Here is a 12,519-nt window from a genome sequence, read left to right on the forward strand (position 1 = left end):
TCAGGGTATCCCCAAAGCACTTTACAGCCACGAAATACTTTTGAAGTATAGTCACTCCTGCAACGTAGGAATTGTGTAATTCTAGATTTATCTGACCTAATTTTGCAAATTGCCAATCTGAGGATGTGAACTGGTGACCTCTATGCTGCTGGTCCAATATCACAAGCGCTCGGCCACTTTGTAAACCCTGCATTCAGGAGTGGAAATTGCGGCTGACTCTTCTTGTCACTTACCCAAAGCCACTAAGAACAATTGCAGAACCTTTCTTCCCCTGCACTCAGTATTAACTCAGCATGGTGCAGCGAAGCAAACCTGGCACTTTATGGCTTCGTCTACACTGGGGAGTCCCTGTACCCAACTGGGTCATTTGGGTGAAATGTTTATGATATCTAAAGTAAAGCTTTACGTCACATGTACATGAGAGGCAGTTTGCCTGAGTTTTGTGACTAATTATTTGGCGCAAATTACTGCCAATGTGAGTCACCTTCCAGGGAAGTGATGCTGAAGCCTCTTGTGCTGCACATGAATAACTGGGTAACGTAGGATAATGAATGTGGATATAGGATTTTGCTGATTAAAGCCCATTAACAGCAGGTGTAAGCTCACTGTCAGGAGACAGTAATTATGGACATATGACCAAAGTTAACATTAGCCCTCCCGTGTAAGTGAATTAGAGATGATTCTCATATAACTATTTGTGTGCCATCTTCCCTACTCAGCCTTCTCAGAAAATCAAACTCATCACAGGAATCTTAGGAACAGACTCCTGTCTTCAATTGGGTGTTGCTATGGGGACTGTGGTACTGAGGTTAATTAGTAGGGAGAATTTGTCCACTCGCTTGATGCTTTGTCACCCTTCGGGGCACAGCATGAGCAGTAGCTGCCACACACAATCATGAGTGGAGATGATGGTGCCTGTGGGCAATATATCAACATCACTCTGACTGTTGGAAGGATGAGGCACAGGTCCTAAGGGAGGGTACGATGTACCAACTTTTTAAATCATGAAGGAAAGAAACTCCTCTGATGGCTTAGAGGATGAAGTTTCCACACGGGAATGATCCACAGAGACCAGAAACGTCCCAGCTTTGATCTTTGATTTGGTTTAAGTTAGTTGATCAGTTATGATTCAAAGACACCTCCGGCCTGGAGCAGTTCCATTCAATCCAATGGAGCGAGAACTCTTCTGGGAGCTGATCTATCGCACCTTGACTTTGGAAAGCTTCCTACCAGTACCACCCAACTATGTTAGCATGTTGCCGGTGACCACCAGGCTGTGTGTGAATACTACTTGTCATCGACAACAATCAAATGGGACCGGGAGTTAAAATACCTCAAGCCTCTTCTTACCCTGCGTGGGTGAGTTTTAAATGAACTTCAAAACTAACCTTCCCAAAACTGCCTCCAGTTAAAATTGAGGCCTTCTGATCAGCTGTATATTGATTATTTTTTATATTTAAAAGGTTCTAGTTGTTGGATTCATACTATTGAATATCTTATTTTCTGTCCTCTCATTTGTTTCTGCAATTTATTGCATATTTTAACTGTTTATTTGTTCTTAATAAGCAATTTGCTGGACCTCACAGTGTGGGTCATAGGCTATACTGTATAGGGTGGTGGGGAGGATGGTGGTAGGGTGGGCAACAGCGGCCGAGGCTTTAATAATTCCGTGAAAAATGTGCACAGAAAGAGAAATATGTATTTTCTCACTGTTTCTTGACAGGTTGAAGCCAATCAGGATTTTGTGTGTTATGGTCACTTTGCTAGCTTGAAGGGTGTATGTCACTCTCCCCTCGTCGTCTACAACACTAACTTCATCTCCCTGTTTTGTAGAAGCAGATACAAATACTGATTCAGTGCCTCAGTCATGCCCTCTGACTCAACAAGATATCCTTCCTTGCCCCTAATCAACTCCACTCTTACTTTAATTATCCTTTTACGTTTTATATGTTTATAAGAGAGTTTGGGTTCCCAACTAATCTTTTCTCATTTACTGTCTTTGCCCTTCTTATATAACTTTTACAATTTTCTTGTGCACACTATTTTGCCTGTTTTTTGATCGTATTCTGTGCTTGATATTTGAAATAAACATCCTTTCTCTGTTTTATTCAACCTCCATTTATTTTGTCATCCAGGAAGCAATGGCTTTAGATGCCCCATCATTCCTCCTGATAGAACTATGCTTGGTTTACAACTAAACTGTCTCCTCCATAAAGGCCTATAGTTGCTCATTTACTGTTGTCCTGACCTGTCTTTTCTTCTGCTCTGCCTGTTGTGAAGGAATGCTGTTCCTGGTGATGCCAGTGCAGCAGTTAAGGGATTGATTAAATTAGCAGAGTTGCCAGTTGATGAAAAACAGGACAATTGACACTGACATCTGACTGCCAACTGAGAAATCACAAATTCTAGGCCACACTAGTCAAGCTAAATGTGTCAAGATAAACCACAGCTCTATAAGAGTACTTACATACCTGCAAGGGGGTGATTTGGAAGAGGCAGGTAACTGTCAAAAATGCAAAAAAAAGCTAAGCATATTGACACAGGTTACAAAAAAAATGAGTGATGCAAGGCCCCAGCACATTATCAGGTTGCGTTCAAGTTAACATGCGGACCACATGCGCAAATAAGTAAAAAGAGCTGATTGGCTTTTCCACAATCCCATGTGGTATTACATTGATGGATCATAATTAAAATTGTGTATAAATCCAGAGCAAGACCAGGCATCAGCTAACCATGTCGCGTCCCTGACCCAGAGGACAACTGGGTAAGATAATTCTTTATTCTGTGCTAACTACTGTTTATACGCTTGTATGGATTAATCCTTGCTCCTGTTGAAAGTAAAAGTATCAATTATTGTGATCTATTTGTGTGTAGGATGTGACAACCTTTGACCCAGAAGCAGCACAGTAAGGAAAACTTGTGGAATCTGTAATTGCTTTTTTAAAGAATGTTTGTTTGAAAAGGACTTCTAAGAGTTTGCTTCAATTGTAAAGGGGTCAATTGTACTTTTCTTGGATAAGAAGAAATACTGGTCCGTGTGACCTGGCAGCCCTTGACCTGGAAGCAGTACCGACAGGAAGAAAGTTAAGAAATAGAAGCTGATTGCCAGAAACAAAGGAGAGCTGGAGGCAGAAGGCAATCAGCACATAGATGCAGATACAAAGAGAAAGCAGGCAGAGACAGAAAGAGGAATGCACTGAATTCTTGTGAGGAGAAGAAGCAACTCTCTCTCAGGAAAAGATAAGTTTTACTGTGTGGCAGAAAAGGAGGCAGAAGCTTTTGGAGGTAATGTGCAAGCTAGCTAAAAAGGTTGGAAACCTGGAAAGCTGTGTGAATAGCTTGGAGAAGCTAAAGAACTGGGTGTTTTAACAGAGATGGTCAAACCATGAACCAGGGTTATATAGATTGCTCGGTGAAAAGGAACTCTGGAAAACTATGCCGTGACCCAAGGGAGAGACAATACGTAGAAATGTGCCTTGCTGGTGTTAATCATACTCATGAAACTCAGAGGATGAAAGCTGTTGACTCCTGACCTGTGCTACATGAATAAAGAACAACATATTGTAGAGCTGTGTAGCTAGGTAATGCCAGACATGCTGAAGAAGAATGCCTGTGGTTACGTAAGATGTATCTTTGCTGTATCGACCATTAAAAATGAAATTTACCTTTTTATTTGAAGTATTCTTTGTCTGGTAATTCATGTTTAATTTGCATGGGATCTGATTCATGTTAAAGTAAAAGTTACAAAAAGTGAAACCTATTTGGTAATTTCTTAATTTGGGGGTTGCTTAGTAAATTTGGTTATTTTGATTTACAGTTCCCCCACAGGGATCGTAACAAGGGGCAGATGTATTTTACACTGTGCTATATTCCTTCCCAGATCACTGCAATTGACTCTCTTGCAGTTGGATATTTTTACCTTTGATTTTTCTTTGTCCATTTCCATAACCACTTTAAACATAAATATGTTATGACCACTATTACCCAGATGTTGTCTCACTGCCCTGCAATCCACTGGCCCTTCTTCATTCTCTGGAAATAGATTCAGGACTGCTTCATTTCTCATTGGGCTATGAACATATTGGCCAGGATTTTCCCATCGGCGATTTGGGGGCAGGGCCTGCTCACTGAGGGAAATAACTCGGGATGACGTTGGGAGGAATCCGCAACGTCCTCCCGGTCCCTTTAAGTTTTTAGGAAGGCAAAATCAGCTGTCCGGCCGCCGACCTGTCAAAGGCCAATTAAGGCCATTGACAGGCTAATTAAAGTAATTAAAGACCTGCCCAGCCAACCTTAAGACTGGTGGGCAGGCCAGGGGCCCCAGTGGACATGTTAATAATTTTTAAATTTTTGTCTTTCTAAAGTTTTTTGGACTGTCACTGGTCTCTCTAAGACAGCACTTTGACTCAGGGAGAAGTGCGCACTTTGATAGAAGGGGATTCCTTCCCCCCCCCACCCCGGAACAGAAGCAGGGATGCTGCTGGGTGGGCCTTAATTGGCCTGCCCACTTGAAATGGCGGGCCCTATTTCAGTGGTGGGGGTTGGCTGCCCACCCACCGCCGAGCCGGTGGGGCCCGCTTGCCATCCGAGGGCAAAATTCTGCCCATTGATTAAGAAATGTCTCCTGTTCACATTTTAGGAATTATTCATTCTCTTTCCCCTCTACTCTGTTTAATACCCAGTCTATCTTAGGGTAAAGTCCATACTATTAGCACTATTATTTTTATCATTCTCTGAAATTTGCCTACAAATTCCTTTATCTCTCTCACTACTTGGGAGTCTGTAGTGAACACTTGGTAAGGTATCAGCTCCTTTATTGTTCCTTAACTCTAACCAAATAGATTCATTCTTTGAACCTGCTAGCATATTGTTCCTCTGTAGAACGGTAATATTATCCTTGATCAATACTGCTACTCATCTACCCCCCACACCACCCTCCACCATATTTTTCCTTCCATATCCCTTTTGAATACATTATAGCCAGGAATGTTTAGCTCCCATGTTAAATCTACATCTCCATTATAGCCACTATATCATAACCCCAAGGAGCAACTTGCACTTGTAGCTTGCCAACCTTATTTGTAACACTCCTCATGTTAAGACAAATACATTTGAACACCATGTTGGTTGGCTTTGCTTTCTTGTCTACAAAATATTCCTTCCTGCTGGCACACTTCTGTGTCTATGTTTTAACTGACAAATTTACAGAGGCGATTCTCATGTGACCATTACACTGTCTAGGGCACTAGGCGGACAATACAATTTTTAAAACACCTACTGTCCACTGGATTCCCGAGTTCCACCTGACTGAATTGTCAAAGGACCTTGAAATGGTTGGTAACTGAGCCCATCCAAAATGGGTGCAGGGCTGGATGTCTACCCATTTCCAGATGAAGGAATTTTCAGTTACAAATCAGAACCTTGGTTTTATTTCTGAGAAAGTAAATTAAGAAACTGCAAATATTTTGGGTCCTATGTTACAGTACATGATCTCTGGATTACTTCCGGTGCCACATGTGAGAGTATAGAAATTGGAGCTTAGTCCAGACGAATGTGTGACTGGAGAGATGGTGCAGAAGGGAGGGTTTTAGATTTCTGGGGCATATGGGACCATTTCTGGGGGCGGTGGGACCTGTGCAAGGTGGACGGGTTGCTTCTGAACCGGAATGGGATCAACATAGTTGCGGGGAGGTTTGCTAATGCTGTTGGGGAGGGTTTAAATTAACTTGGCAAGGGAGTGGGACCCTGAGAGGAGGTTCAGTAGGGGGAGATGTAGAGCCAAAATTAGAAGAGAGAGCAAGTGAGTCTGGAAGGCATAGAAATTATAGGCCAATTAAGGCACAAGGTGAGTTTGGCAAGGTTGGATGGTATTTATTTTAATGCAAGGAGTCTAAGGAATAAGGCAGATGAGTTGAGGGCACAAATTAATACATGGAAGTATGATATCATTGCTGTCACAGAGACATGGTTGAGAGAGGGGCAGGATTGGCAGCTCAATATTCCAGGATATCAGGTATTCAGGCAAGACAGGGAAGGCAGTAAAAGAGAAGGGGGTATCGCAATATTGATCAAGGAGTCAATTACAGCAGTAGGGAGGGATGACATCTTAGAAGGCTCCTCAAATGAAACCATATGGGTAAAACTTAAAAACAAAAAAGGAGCATTCACATTGCTGGGAGTATACCATAGGCCCCCCCAAACAGTCAGTCAGAGAGAAATAGAAGAGCAGATATGTAGGCAAATTTCAGAGAAGTGTAAAAATAATAGGGTAGTAATAGTGGGGGATTTCAACTTCCCCAACATTAATTGGGTTAGTCATAATGTGACAGGTTTAGAGGGAGCAGAATTATTAAAATGCATCCAGGAGAGCTTTTTAAGCCAGTACATAGAAGGTCCTACAAGAGAGGGGGCCACCCTGGACTTAATTTTAGGAAATGAAGCCGGGCAAGTGGTAGAGGTATCAGTGGGGGAGCATTTTGCAGATAGCGATCATAACTCTGTTAGATTCAAGGTTGTGATGGAAAAGGACAAGGGTGGGCCAGAAATAAGAGTTCTAAATTGGGGAAAAGCCAATTTTAATAAGATCAGGTACAATTTGGCCAAAGTGGACTGGGAGCAGCTGCTTTTAGGTAAATCTGCATCAGAGCAGTGGGACTCATTCAAGAAGGAAATAGGGAGAGTACAGGGCCAGCATATTCCAGTGAAGATAAAAGGTGGGACCAACAAATCCAGGGAACCCTGGATGTCTAGGAATATACAGGATTGGATAAAGGTAAAAAGGGAGGCTTATGGCAGATACCGAGTGCTCAAAACAGTGGAAAGCCTCAAGGCGTATAGAATGTGTATATGTGTATGTGGAACTTAAAAAGGAAATTAGGAGAGCAAAAAGGGGGCATAAAAAACATTGGCAGGTGAAATAAAGGAAAATCCAAAGTTATTTTACAAGTACATTAAGAGTAAGAGTATAACTAGTGAAAGAGTATGGCCCATTAAGGACCATAGTGATAATTTGCGTGTGGAGCCGGAAGGCTTAAGTACAGTGCTAAAAGAATACTTTGTGTTGGTGTTCATGAGTGAGAGGGACGACATGGGTATGGAAATCAGGCAGAAGGACTGTGATATAATTAAAGAAATTAGCATAGAAAGGGAGGCGGTTCTAAGTGGTCTGGCAGGCTTAAAAGTAGATAAATCTCCAGGCCTGATTGAAATGCATCCCAGGCTGTTGAGTGAGGCAAGGGAGCAGATAGCAGGGGCGCTGGCAATAATTTTCAATACCTCTCTAGCCACAGGAGAGGTGCCAGAGGACTGGAGGATAGCCAATGTGGTACCGTTATTCAAGAAGGGAGGAAGGGATAAACCAGGGAACACAGGCCAGTCAGTCTAATCTCAGTGGTGGGGAAACTATTGGAAGCAATTCTGAGGGACAGAAATAATCTACACTTGGACAGGCAGGGATTACTCAAGGACAGTCAGCATGGTTTTGTTAAGGGGAGGTCATGTCTGCCCAATTTGATTTAATTTTTTGAAGAGGTAACCAGGTGTGTAGATGAGGGCAATGCATTTGACGTAGTCTACTTGGACTTCAACAAAGCTTTTGATAAGGTCCCGCATTGGAGACTGATAAGGAAGGTGAGAGCCACGGGATCCAAGGCAATTTGGCAAATTGAATCCAGAATTGGCTGAGTGGAGGAAGCAGAGGGTGATGGTCGAGGGATGTTTTTGTGATTGGATGGTTGTGTCCAGTGGGGTTCCACAGGGATCGGTGCTGGGTCCCTTGCTGTTTGTGGTGTATATAAATGATTTAGACTTGAATGTAGGAGGGTTGACCAGGAAGTTGGCAGATGACACGAAAATTGGTGGGGTGGTAAATTGTGAGGAGGATAGCCTTAAAATTACAGGAGGATATAGACGGGCTGGTCAGATGGGCTGATCAGTGGTGAATGGAATTTAATCTGGATAAGTGTGAGGTGATGCACTTGGGCAGGACATCAAGGCATGGGAATACATGATGAATGGTAGGACCCTGGGAAGTACCAAGGATCAGAGGGACCTTGGTGTGCATGTCCACCAGTCCCTGAAGATAGCTGGACAGGTAGATAAGGTGGTTAAGAAGGCATATGGGATACTTGCCTTTATTAGCCAAGGCATAGAATATAAGAGCAGGGAGGTTATGCTGGAATTGTATAAAATGCTGGTTAGACCACAGCTAGAGTATTGCATGCAGTTCTGGAATCCGCATTATAGGAAGGATGTGATTACGCTAGAGAGAGTGCAGAGGAGATTTACCAGGATGTTGCCTAGGCTGGAGAGTTTTAGTTATGAGGAGAGATTGGATAGAATGGGGTTATTTTCCCTGGAGCAGAGGAGATTGAGGGGGGACATGATTGAGCTGTATAAAATTGAGGGGCATAGATAGACAGGAAGGAGCTTTTCCCCTTGGTGGAGGAGGGATCAATAACCAGGGGGCATAGATTTAAAGTAAGGGGCAGGAGGCTTAGAGGGGATGTGAGGAAGAATTTTTTTCACCCAGAGGGTGGTGGGAATCTGGATCGCACTGCCTGAAAGGGTGGTAGAGGCAGAAACCCTCATAACATTTAAGAAGTATTTGGATGTGCACTTGTGATGCCATGGCATACAAGGCTATGGGCCGAGTGCTGGAAAATGGGATTAGAATAGTTTGGTACTTGTTTGACTGGCACAGGCTCGATGGGCCAAAGGGCCTTTTTCTGTGCTGTAGACCTCTATGACTCTATGATGTTCGTTACACAGTGTGGGATGTCTGGATTACAGCATCCAGAGTGTGACATTTAGTGTGTTGACCATTTAATATATTATAGATAGACAGACTGGAGAGAAATTTCACACCATAGGGATAAATTTTACTTTTAGCCAGGCAACAAATATGTGATAACGAATCAGCAGCCTATTTTAAACCTCTTCCCATTATCTTTTCCAAAATCCCTTAGTGTGTGCATCAACTGTGTATATCGCTTAGAAGCTGTAACAAACTTTCATCTGCAGCATAATTCGTCATTTTAATGCCTTATAATATGTTCTGATGCAAATTCCGATCAGAGTTTAATGTTCTGACTTACTATTGTATTTCAGAACTAACATACATTTCATGCATAGGTTAAGAAGTGAATTTGGAAAGTGACAGCATCATAGTAAACTAAATTATGTTTGGAATCATCACAGCTAATCTCCCTCTGGGTTCTATGAATATCATTTTACTCAAATAAGCCTATTTCTTGTGCATTTTGGAGTTACCAAAAGCCCCGCTACATACAGGATGTTTAAGCCAGTGTGAATTCTTGTGCATTTCCCATTACATTTTAAATTCTATTACAAATTAAATTCTAAATTACATTCTCAGGATTTCAAATCCCTTATCTATTTTTGCAATTTACATCACATTTTTACATTCTTTTTCTGTTCTGTTTTCATATTTGTCACTGCTGGAGAACTGAGACACTTTTCCATTTTGACAGCAGCCACTCCCAACTTTGGTATAGCTTGTCGAGTTACATAGGAATGCTCCTGCAGCTCTGCCCCAACCTTAACCTCAAAGGACCCACCCTCACAAACAACATCAGTTTGATTCTTTTTCACACTTTCCACACACTACGTTTTTTAGGCTATTTATGTAACAGTCCCAATTTAGGGACTGTTTGTATCCCAAGAGGAGCTCAATGCTGCAGGCCAATATTCCCACCACAAGGAACGAGACCACCCCAGAGTGAGACATCCAATGTTATCTTGTATACGACATTATAGTCAACAAAAGAGAGGAGGCTATCATGCCATTAGCTTGGGTTGGATTTTAACTGAGGTTCAACGCCAATGTGCTAATCCAATCCCCTCTACCGCAGAAATCTTTATAGATATAATTATCAACTGCTCAGGATAAAGCAACATATGTATTGTCCAAATTGTAGTTTCATTTGAAATTTAACACTTTTCATACAAAATAAATCAGCATTTTGTAGCATAATGGTCTGGCACATATAGGGTTAAAGTAGGATGAGTACAGTACCGCCCACAGAGTGATATAAGAGAGCACATGACCCACATTGAAGGTCAGTCAAGTGTTGGACAGAGCCATGTGTAACAGCAAGCAGGGAGTCAGCTCCTAGCCTTTACTGTATATTTGTAAATAGTTCTAAGAGTCAACAAAGACTTACAGTTAACCTACATATGACTACGGATACTTCTTCAGATCTACCAAATTGTAACCAACAACCTACAACAGGTTTCTACTGGATCCACGCCCAATCAATCCTGCTGTTAGTGTGCATGTGCAGGTGATGAACAAAGATCGGATCAGGCTCAATTGTGATACCCCTTCAACATTTACTGTTTTGATCAATACGGAAAGCTGATCAGGCTGCTGCAGGCTGGCATGCTTGGAACTCAATCACTGTGGAGAATAGAAGATGGGAGGAAAGCAAAAAAAACTGGGTGAACAAGGAGTCAAATGACACAGCCTTATTTCTTTCACTCTGCACATTCATTTTCCTACAAACAATGAGATTCTATTTCACCCAGATTGCTAAAGATTCACATGACTTGTCCTGCAGATTTTTATAAACATGCATGCAAAAATAATGCCCAGTGATACTATTAATCATCCTGATATATCTTTCTGAGGCATGAGGGCTCTATAAATCAGAAAGACGTAACAATTTAGAGTTAGTTGGTTGCATATTTCATTGTAGGAGCTGTCAAAAATAAAGTAATGCAGGGAATGAACAATGCACACCAAATTCCATCCCTAATGAACTGGCATTGCAGAGCGTGACAGTAATAAGGCAATGAACACACTGTTGTGAGTTTTGCACATTCTAGTGGAATCTGAGAAATAACTGATAAAAAAAACATGGCACAATTATTTTGCCACCTCACTGTGCCTGTGTGCTATCCCACAATTAAATGTGTGGCTAATGAAAGGTTTTCAAAAGCTGGTTCACAACTTCTAACAAAATAATAATTTTATCAAACATGCATAGTATCAGTTTCTCCAAGTGTTACTGATTACCACAACTTGCAAATATATTTAGTAAACTGGGGTACAAGAATCAGCTCTCATTCTTATCTGGCTCAATTCATAGTGTATTCTGACTGACTTGGACCTGCTGTGTCCATATACAAACTACGTGTTTGAATTATATAAGACCTGGTTTATTCCTAGCCCCATTTTTGTTTTGTTCAATGAGACTGTCATCAAATGAAAATACAGAAATACTGTGATCTTACTTAACAGCTGAAAAGAATATTTTTCCTCTTTAGCCCAGGGGCACCGAGGTCAGTTGTGGCATCCTCACCCACCTGACTGACTCAATGCAGAATTGTCCTGGGATTCTCCTAGCACGCTTGAGTAGGTATCACAAAGGCACTCTGCTGACCCATTGAGTTATCAGAAGTCTTCACTTTGTGGAAAAGGCATTGCAGTCTTGAAAGGAGGCAGCTGAGTGGTGACTTTATAGAGGTATATAATTACATAGAACTTAGTGTAGAAACAGACCATTTGGTCCTACTGCTTTATACCAGTGTTTGTGCTACACATGAGTCTCCTCCTGCCTTACTCTGTCAAACCCTATCTGCACATCATTTTATTCCCTTTACCCTCAAGTACTTTTCTAGATTCTTCTCAATAGTATTCCCCTATTCAACTCAACAACTCCATGAAGTACAAGTTCCATACTCGAGCAGTTTCTTCTGAATGTTTTATTCAGTTTATTAGTGGCTATCTTATATTTATAAGACTGTATATGGCTAGATCTGGCAAATTATTTCAGATTTAACCATAATAATAGGACATGTAAACGCAGCATCAAACTAGTGAAAGACAAGTTTAGGATTAAGATCTGGCTGGATTTCTGGGTAGAGAGTATTGGCAAAAACCCTAAAATCGTTTAAGAAATGATTGGATTCCGTGAGAGGGGAATGAGCTAAATAGCTTTCTAATTCCCATTTGCCTTGTGATCTGTCAGGGGGTATTCTTTGAATTAAAACCAAGAGAGTTATTTTATAAGGGAACAATATAGTCATTCTTTTTTGAAATAGCATTAATTTATATATTAAATTATATATATTAAAATATATTATATAAAAAATTCTTGAAAGTGTCAAGCATGGTGGAGGGGATTCTACAGTTGAGGAAAAAGGAAGACATATCAGAAGCAGTGATATGCAATATGGCATTATTAGAACAGAGGAGGAGAAACTGGGAGAATGGAATAGATTCCTTGAAGGAAGAAGTGTGGACAAGGGTTGAGTATATTTCCCAATGCTTTTGATTTCATCCTTTCCCCTCCCTCCTAGAACCATGATTCGGTTTCCCTTGCCCTTGCACCTAGGGTTGCCAAACCTCCAGTTATAACCAGGAGTCTCCTGGAATCGGCATCAATCTCCCAGTGGCCAAAGAAAGCTTCCCAGGAGATTTTAAAACAATATTTAATGTTGACACCATTGAGATGGGCCAGTTTGTTCCACAAGTAACATCACCCCCACCTCCAC

This window comes from Carcharodon carcharias, chromosome 13 (genome assembly GCF_017639515.1).
Source record: "Carcharodon carcharias isolate sCarCar2 chromosome 13, sCarCar2.pri, whole genome shotgun sequence".
Taxonomy (NCBI): domain Eukaryota; kingdom Metazoa; phylum Chordata; class Chondrichthyes; order Lamniformes; family Lamnidae; genus Carcharodon; species Carcharodon carcharias.